This window comes from Cryptotermes secundus, unplaced genomic scaffold (genome assembly GCF_002891405.2).
Source record: "Cryptotermes secundus unplaced genomic scaffold, Csec_1.0 scaffold958, whole genome shotgun sequence".
Classification (NCBI taxonomy): Eukaryota; Metazoa; Arthropoda; class Insecta; order Blattodea; family Kalotermitidae; genus Cryptotermes; species Cryptotermes secundus.
Genome location: NW_019720583.1, coordinates 1,529,837 through 1,539,529, shown reverse-complemented (window position 1 = coordinate 1,539,529; position 9,693 = coordinate 1,529,837). Strand labels below are relative to the sequence as shown.

Here is a 9,693-nt window from a genome sequence, read left to right as displayed (position 1 = left end):
ACAAAACACTGCAGAGCCGCCCCTGGTCGGGGCTTGATAGCTGGGCTCTCAAGACGGAAGAGAAGCGCAGTAACACCAGAACGCAGTTGCCGGTGACTGGCAGTTCTGCTTCATGTCCAGGAGATGCAGTTTGAAATTCTGACCCAGAGGACTGCAATGCTGACTAATGTTTTCCACTGTATTTCAGCCTCTACAGAAAATTACCGAGGTCGCACCTGAAGCCAAGCCACTACCTCTGCCTTCAATGTTTCTTTCAAATCCATTATTCACCAATTGCTCTTCCATTGGATGATATTGAAAGCTAAATCTATCCCTGTAACAGGCCGTGGAGGCCCTTAGCGCTGTGAGACGTCGAGGCTCCCACATTTTCTAAATAATTGGCTCATAGATGGCCGTGAGTTTGTCAGCCTTACACACCAGCCGTTCTTTACACCCAGGAATACTCCTGGTACTCATTTATCATCGGAAATCGAACCCGCGACCTTCCGGTTGTAGCATAGTGCCTGAACCAACTACGCTACCGGGTGTTCCTTTGATAGTTATACATATTGAAATACCGAAAACATCGCTAATTGAACTACCAATAAGTGAATCCGTTCCTCTACGGTAGGAGACACCACTCTGTTGCATTGACAACAGTCAGCATGACTTTTGGTTGTTGTGTAACATTACATTTCTGTGGATGAAAAAGTGGAATTCTATTCGAACATACCTTCGTACATGATGGCACAGATCTAGACTTTAGGTACCCTGCTGTACAGGTGTCCTGGAAAAAAAGCAGAAATATAACTCAGGTTTTATTTGTTCAATATTCGACACGTAGTTTTATCTATGAAAGAAGCCAATAAATGCTGTGTTCTTCACCGCTTTACAGAAACATTTGCGTTATTACGATATGATGGAATGAGATGTTACTGGTTCTACAAGAATCATTTTTCGTACACAGACTATAGTCATTCTAAATTTTTCTAACTCTTTAAACCAAAACTGAGTAACCTAAATTTATTCCAAGAATTTGAACAAATGTACAATTATTTTCTTTCAAATTCTCATCTATATAAATGATTTCCATATATGTAGCAGGTATAATAATTTTAATAACTGAACCAACAATTGTTTTTGTAGGAAGCAAATTTAATATTGATATCATTAACAAATTTATTCTGTAGAAAATATGCAATTACTTTATGCAACAAATTCTAATTAAGAGTAAATTATGGATCAAATTAAATATCTCATTGCAAATGTATTATTAACCTGTTCGTGATTTGCCAAGTTGTTTCATATGCTGCTCTGTGCTAGTGCCCCAACAGGGCCTAATCTATGCATCACGCCTGCGTATAGGGTGATTGCAGATGAGACTAATGGAATTGCAGAGGCTTCCAAACAACTGTAGAACTTGTGTATGGATTGCAAATGCTGATTTACTGCCTGTTAATCCAATTATACCTAAACCTTCCCAATCTCACGGCTATATCAAGCTCTCATACACTATGGAATATTTTATAATTCCCTTTCAGTATTTTTGTCTTATGTCAGCGTCCAATAACAACTCTCAAATTTATCGAACTATACCAGTTATAATATCCACAGCACGCCTAATGTTTGATCAATACAGATAGGAACACGGAATATTCACATCAATAATTCAGCCTCGTGCCATGTGACTGGTTATGTGCATGAACACAATAGAACACGGCGTGACAGACGAGTACAGATCTAGTTTTGCAACATTCAAATTTGTCCATAAAGAGAAAACAGTGTGCCTGTGAAATATCGCTAGGCACAATAATTTACAGTGTGATTAGAGTAAACAAACCTGTGTGCAAGGCGGCCATGTTGCTGTGATTGCAGCGCCAGCTGATGTTACTGCCGTAGGTGATGAGGGAGAGTGCACTGCGCATGAGACACACTATCTAACCAGTCGTTGAGTCCACGTTACCCTACCACCACCTGCACATCATAATTAAAAACAACTCTTAACATTTCATATTTACCTCTTCTTTTATCAGTTGTTAATCTGAGAACTGGCAGGGATTGAATAACTCGGGGTTTCAGCCCGGAATTGATACATGAGAGCATAGCACAGCAACTCACCCTCGACCTGGAAATCGATTTTGCCTTTGAACCACCCGCTTCCATATAGGACGCACAACGCAGTTTACCCAGGAGTTGATTACGCCGAGGGAAAGAGATCCGATTACAACTGCAGAAGTGTGATCATTTCAGATGAGTTTGACTGCAGCTATGCATGAAAGCCTGGTACACACGGACACCTCACGTCGTTGCACAGGGTGGGACTCAAGGACACGACACCTCTGTAACAAATAAAAAATTTGCGAATGTGGAGCAAGGTTACTATTTGCTGGGGCGGTGATGCGGCCCAATTTTCTCTAGTAGGTCTTGCTGATCGCTGTCATTTAGTTCTTGCACTGTGTGACTGCAACTTGTGTTACGTTTGTAGGGGTTCGTCGCAGGTTTGGTTGCTGTTTTCCTTCCGTTTTGATCTGTTTAGGTCTGGTTAGATTCTGCGTTTTCTAACTGGCCCAACATCACCTAATTTTCTTCAAATTGGTAGGTGTTTTTTTAATAATTTTGCAATTTTTTAATTATATTTATCTGATTCGAGTTCGATTGTGTTGGCACGTTCTGAGTCTGCGTAGATCCTTTATACGCTTGCATGTTTTATTTTATATTATTATTTTTTTTTTTAATTTCAGATTATTGTTCCGTATTTAACAGTGAAGTCAAATACTTAACAAAAACCTCGCCCATTAATAATCATGTTTTCCCAGTTTTCCTCTGAACCCGAAATCCTTGTGATCAAAACGTAAACATAGCACAATATTCCATCTGTCCCTGCAACCTGCTCTATCCTTCTACAGCCCATTCTGCAAACATTGCCCTTTTCTTTGCACGCATTCATTTGCTCTGCCTCTCTTACGTATTCCGATAAAGTGTTTAATTTATCAGTTCTGTTTATGTAATATTATTTTGTCCCCCCTTCTTATTGAGTAGTTGATGTATTGTCTTGAACCCGTGTACGCCGCGAGCCGTCTGCTGAAGGAATGTAGGATGAAGTCGGCTTGCTTGCTATGTGTAACGGAGAAGCTGATTGGGACTGGCCTTTGAAAGGTACCGGCTTAACCACCCTTTTTTCTATTATTCTTTCCGTAGCTTATAAATTAAACTTAGTAGTAATTGTGACGTTACTCGCCGCCGAACGCGTGGGCTTCTGCTTGCTATTGATTGCTCTCGTTTTCACTTCAATATGGCTCTGTCTGGCAGTGATGCGTCAGTAGACGTTTTGTGCAGTCAATGTGTCATCCACAATTGGCTCAAAATTATTCTCTCTGTGTATTCAGCTTCCATTCCAGGATTAAAGTAGAAATTATGGGATAACTTCTAATTTTTCTTATTATTGTACAGTTCATTAATATTTTTTGTTGTTTTCTTTTTAATGCTAGTGGGGTGGGACTAGATCCCTTGTACTGCGGTCACTTCTGGCCTATTGTACCAGCCCCAGATGATAGGTGAGGGTGATTGTGGTGCAATTTATGGCATGCAGATTGACAGGGGAAACCGAAGTACTCGGAGAAAACCTGCCCCAGCGCCACTTTCTCCATCACAAATCCCACTTGACCAGACACGGGATCGACCCCGAGCCGCTGCGGTGGGAAGCCAGCGACTAACCGCTTGGTCTATGGCGCGGATTTTTGCAGTTATTAATTACTATTTGTAGCATATTTATCAATAAATATTTTACTCGTAAGTGGTACATATATATTGAAAGGAAATTTATCCACATACGGGAATTGTTGCTTCCAGTGATGGTGAAACGTGAATTAAGGTGTTGCTTGATGCTTTCTGCACAGTCTGAATTTAGTATATCTGCTACGATGTTCAGGTGTTTATAGATGAGATGTCATATGATCGAAAGAAGCAATGGTTTTCCCATGATATTATTTGGATAAAGTCGCATTTAAATTTAGAAACTGTTTCAAATAAATGTTCGAAAATGAACTTATAAATGAAGCAAAATTTAAATTATTATTCCTTATATCTAATGTTTCTTTATATTGGGTCATAAAATATATTTAAACTATTTAACGAATGCAGATGACACAGCATTGTTAAATAAAACAAAGACATAACCAAACTTTAGTTTTGTAATTAATATAAAATAATGGAATTTGTAGATAATGAAAATTTGAGGGATGGAACCTTGCAGTGTTCATATTTTTTTGTCGTTGAATATACAGGACTTGACTTTAATATTTAAGGTAATATTATTATAATATGAAGTAATTATCTAGAGAGAAGGTCTCACCTGATTTCCCTTCCCCAAAACATGTTTTAACACAAAAATTAATATTTTCCTGGTTTTCCCCAGAGTGCATTTATATATTAATTATTCTTTGTTTAAATTTGCGATCAAAAGATTCCCTTATTTGTTTTGGCGATTCAGACTTCTTGCCCTTTAAAGTCTATTTCTTACAAATACTCTATATTTGGTTGGGTATTCATCTTCAGAAAACCCGATAAGAACGAAATAAAAATAAAATTATTTCTCATAATATATAATTTCCATTTAACTTATAGCGCAACACGAAGACATTGAAATTTCCGTAAGAAATAATATAAAGCAGTCGAGGAAAGTAGATGCCATTATGCTCTTCAGCATTTTGTGTATTGATAATTCCCTCTTCATATAAAGTAACATACGAGTATATAAAACGGAAATTTTAAGCATGTTCAACTGGGACTCTTTCGTAATCATATTTACTCTAGAGCAATATGCCAGTACATAAGTTTGTAGAATTGGAACATTGAAAGAATCAAACTTTGAATACATTCAGGAGCAGTGTGTTTAGACAAAATAATTTGGATTCGTAACTCCGTTGAATTGGTACTGCTTGATGGATGATACTCTTAAAATATTTATAAAACAAATGTGCTTTTTGTTCCAATTTGTTTGTATATCTGTTAGTCAAATGACGTTTAAGAAGAGGGAGAGCAAATTGGCATTTTAACTACGATGAATAGGGCGAAGATGCGCAGTATCTTTGAACATTTCTGGACGAATAATTTGAATTGGGGAACATAAGTAAATAATATGCTGTGACCGCATTTTACTATATGATCGTTATTAAGTATAATGCAGCATTTCTTTATGTGACATTCATTTATTTTTTCCTTGGCACTACAGCCACAGTGGGCCTAGGCTCCATGAGCTTCTCCCTTCACTTCGGGTTTTCTAAATCTCACACATTCGATAGGACTCCTTGGGCGGGTGATCAGCTCGTCACAAGGCCTCTGCCTGTGCACAAACACAGAAAAATGCACACAAACTAAATATCCATGCCCTGAGTGGGATTCGAATCCACGATCCCGGTTTCCAACAGAGCGAAGAGAGTACATGCCTTAGACCGCTGGGCTACCGTGACCGGCTGACATTCGTTTCAGTCGGAATAATTTTCCCGAAATATTCTTAAGGCTCCCAAACACTGAAGTTCGTAGTACACAAAATGAAATCCTGCTCATTGTAATTATGAACCAATTAAGGGAAAATGTTAAATAGGGACTGAACTCTGAACCAGGCAGGAGCTACAGCTCTCGCGAAGTTTGCTCCAAAATATGTGTTGCAGGCTGCAAGGACCTGTCCTTGCACGGGTTAAGAAAGCGGTGTCCATTTTGATTGAACACAAAACACTAAAACGGTAATCTTAAGTGAACATTTCTTCAGTAAGCAACACAATAATCGCAAGCACTTTTGATTCCTGAAGAAATTCACTTGGAAATGATGTGATTTGCCAGAGCGATCACTTACCCAGGAACATCTGTGTCACTGTATTTACCTCAAGGTTACAGCACGGAAACACATTGACATAACTTCACAGATGGATTCATATTTCGTATTGGTATCGTTCATCTATTTTCTGGTAATGGAAGGCAGCACAAATACTTGAATAATGTCTTACATGTAAATTTACTTAATTTCTTCCCCTAAACACGCACTTATATTCTCTTATAATCTATATATTTATTTTTCGTCGTTTGGAAGACGTCCCTGGGACACACATAGTTGTATGAGAATCTCAGTAATATATATTTAGTCGTAGATATCGCGATATATGAATTCTGTGACTTTCGGAAAAAATCTATATTATTNAAGTGGAGGAACTGTTTTGGAAGAGACTGTGGACCTGTCATCTGACAGTTACTGATCAATCAATCAATCGCGATATATGAATTCAGTAACTTTCGGAAAAAATCTATATTATACTCCCTTACTTTTTGGAATGTCAGACATGTAATTTTGTATGTTACTTAACAAAAGGAAATATACACAACATAATTTTGTGTAAACAAATTTTCGTTGCCATGGTTACGCATTCATTACCGTCACCATCTTGGGTTTTGCATAGAGATATTTTTGTACTTATGTAAAGTACTTTAATTTCACCCATAAATATAAGGGATATAAAAGTAAAATACGCCCGAGTGCACGACCCCACTCTACCCTGAATATTTTTTCGTAGTTTCAGCCTTCTACGTTTCGTAGTTAGTCTATTAAGACAAACCACACATTTTCCCCTATGTATATAATTAACTATGTTGTCTGAAAATATCTTTGTGCATATGTAAAACAAGTTTGGAAGTGGAATTACGTTAGTGCGAATTTTAAAATGTTGCCCTAAAGAGTGGTAACATAATTTGAGAGCCGCTGTTGGTGTAGAAAAATTGTCCAGATAAAATCCAAGTTTCGCTGGATTGAGGTTAGCTCTTTGTAAGGGACCCAGAAGAGTGTGTTTCCCCCGGGGGTATAGCGGCAATAGCTTGAAGCTGACGTCTCATCTCAATTTAGTGTAGAGATCAAGAAGGACGGAGTTATAACTCCACTTCCCTTTATCTTCATAGCATAATGCTTAAGCAATTAAGCATAGGGAAACCCTTGTGAATAATTATTTGAATTGCATTTTCGAATATGAAGAAAATTCAATTTGTGGTGTCCTGGATATTGACACCGTGTTGCAAGTTTGATAAACAGGTACCAACGTTTTGAAGAAATATATTCTCCCCATGTTGAAGATGTATGCAGTATATGTAACCGAAATATTGATATCCGTGTATAAGATTAAACCATGTGACCGGGAAGGACACAGTTTGAATATCGAATTTTCAGACACAGACCCTGCATGATGTGACGTAAAACTCGCGAACAAAAACTTAGTTTCTTCAAAATATAATGCATCTGGAACAGATACTTCCTAAAATAATGTAACTTAATAAAGTAGCTACATAGATTCTGGTCCGGCCGCGCCATAGCTCAAGCGGTTAGCCGCTGGCTTCCTACCGCGGGGGCCCGGGTTCGATCCCGGGTCTGGTCAAATAGGATTTGTGGAGGACAAAGTGACGCTGAGGCAGATTTTCTCCAAGTACTTCGATTTCCCCTGCCAGTTTTCATTCCACCAATTGCTCCACAATCACCCTGGGGCTAGTACAATAGGCCAGAAGTGGCCGCAGTACAAGGGACTTAGTCCCACCCCATTACCAATAAAAATAATAGCACAGTGGATAGAAAGACGTTGGCTAATTCTTAGACTATTAACACCATTTTGAGTGACTCTCTACGGAGTTTTGAATTAGATATTGGATTTATTGACCACTTTAACACACAACTCGTAATAGCATTTAATTATGTAGTCATTGCTAATTTCCACATTTTACAAAGAACGACAGCACATGCTAGTGTTGTCAGTCTGTTACTAGACGCTTCCTAGTAACGGCTTCTAACAATTGCTATTTATCTACTTCCGTACTGAAGTACTCTCCGAAGGACGGCTCATTTCCAACTGAATATTTTTTCTCCAACTAAAACTTCTCTTCACAGACTGACTCGACCTAACCTTGTCCCTTACCTATAACATCTCTCTACTCACCAAGTAGGAAACAACGTTCCTCTGTTGTATTCGTATCCGTTTTTACCGAACCGTACCCTAGCAGCTGCCGTCTATTCTTGCTTATTAGGTATGTGCTGCCTAACAAGGACGTCGTTCCGTTGTCTGTTTCGTGACCGTGGCCTAAAAACGAATGTTGTTTCAGAGCCGTTTTCTAGCAACGGTTGTTTCTCTTGCTCTACAATTTTTGATTCGAGCAAATATGCGTAGTATTAAATGAAATCATGTCAGTTTCGGAACATACTTATTGAAGATGAAAAAATGTAAAGGTAAAGCTATCCTTGTAAGAGGCCGTGGAGTCCCACAGGGTTGTGAGACGTTGAGGGTCCCACATTATCTACACAATCGGCTCACAGATGGCGGTAAGGTTGTCAGCCATATTGCGGCTGGAAGGATTAGCTAAATTGGAAAAAAAATGCAATGTCCTCATCGGGAATTGAACCTGCAATCTTACGGTTTGTAGCATAGTGCCTCAACCAACTACGCTACCTCGTGCCCCGATGGTAATTGGAAAGGTTGTAAAAGGAAGTGGTGTTGGACACTTTGTTGGCACGTACTGCTCCACTTTTCGCTTTCAAATACCAAGATCATCAGGAAATCTCAGTCCGGTTATAGCAAGGGTTTCAGTCAAGACTCGAACCCAGTGCCTCTCAAATAGACGTTAGTCGCGTTATCGCTACCTTAGTCGACGCAGTGACTAACAGAGGCGAAAAACATGGCGGGAAAAATGTTGATGTGTGAAAAAATTTCGCTTTTTCTTTCGTCTGTGTGGGAAGAAGTAAATTAGTTCTACATGTGCACTTACTGCATATGAAATGTAGTAACTGTCCGGCTAAGATATCTTCCAAACTTATGAGGGATTCTTTGGCTTTTGTGCGTATAATTCTCCTGAAACCTGAGAGTAGCTAAGCTGATCCAGATATTCCTTACCTTCTTCCGAATGCGAAAGTTCAATAACGCGTACACAATGCCGGATGATTCGGGACAACTTCGTATCTCGTTTCTTTAACAACAATTTTAGTATTATCTTTTGAAGGAACCTTTGATCCATTATGGTATTCCACTAAATTCCTGTACGAATTTTTCATCTCCTTCGTCTCATTTTCCTTGACTTAATTATATTCATAATATCCTCTGAAGCGTACAAATTACAAAATTCCTCATTATGCAATTTTTCCCACTTTCCTTCCTCTTCGGTGTACATGTTTGCCTGGTTGTGTGCTTCTCAGATTTCCTCAATGTCTTCGCTGCTCCTTTAAGGTACAAGATTAAGTTTTCACTTGCTCATGACAAAAGGTTAAATCAGAGCCTTGGTGTGTATATGCAGTATTCTTCACACATTTATGGCAGGCTAAATGTCGCATATGGAACTGCATTACTAAGGAGTTTAGTAATGTGTATGTTACATGAGTACCTATACACAGAAATTGGTTGTGCCTCATAAGAATGCCCCTTTAGACAGCTTATTTCAAAGAAATAAGCAAAGGTAAATTTATCCCTGGGCCGGTCACGGCAGGCGAGCTAAGGCATGCACCGTCTTCGCTCGCTCGGCAGCCGGGATCGTGGGTTCGGATCTGTTTCCTGTGAGGTACGAAATGAATTCTTGTATATTATTCTTATACACTGCCGGTCACGGTAGCCGAGCGGTCTAAGGCATGTACTGTCTTCGCTCGCTCGGAAACCGGGATCGTGAGTTCGGATCTGTTTCCTGTGAGGTACGAACTGAATTCTT

The 9,693-nt window shown here is 39.1% G+C and overlaps 1 protein-coding gene across 2 annotated transcripts in view; it reads left to right on the top strand.

The window, feature by feature from the left end:
- Positions 1-2,414: 2,414 nt before the first annotated feature.
- LOC111869779 (ELAV-like protein 1) overlaps positions 2,415-9,693 on the top strand; it is a 265,911-nt gene continuing 258,632 nt past the window's right edge. The window contains exons 1-2 of one of the 2 annotated variants that reach the window (XM_023861571.2): positions 2,415-2,574; positions 3,019-3,135. The gene's annotated coding sequence lies outside the window, so the exon portion shown is untranslated. The remainder of the gene's footprint in view (positions 2,575-3,018; positions 3,136-9,693) is intronic. The other variant, XM_023861564.2, reaches the window with a different exon arrangement.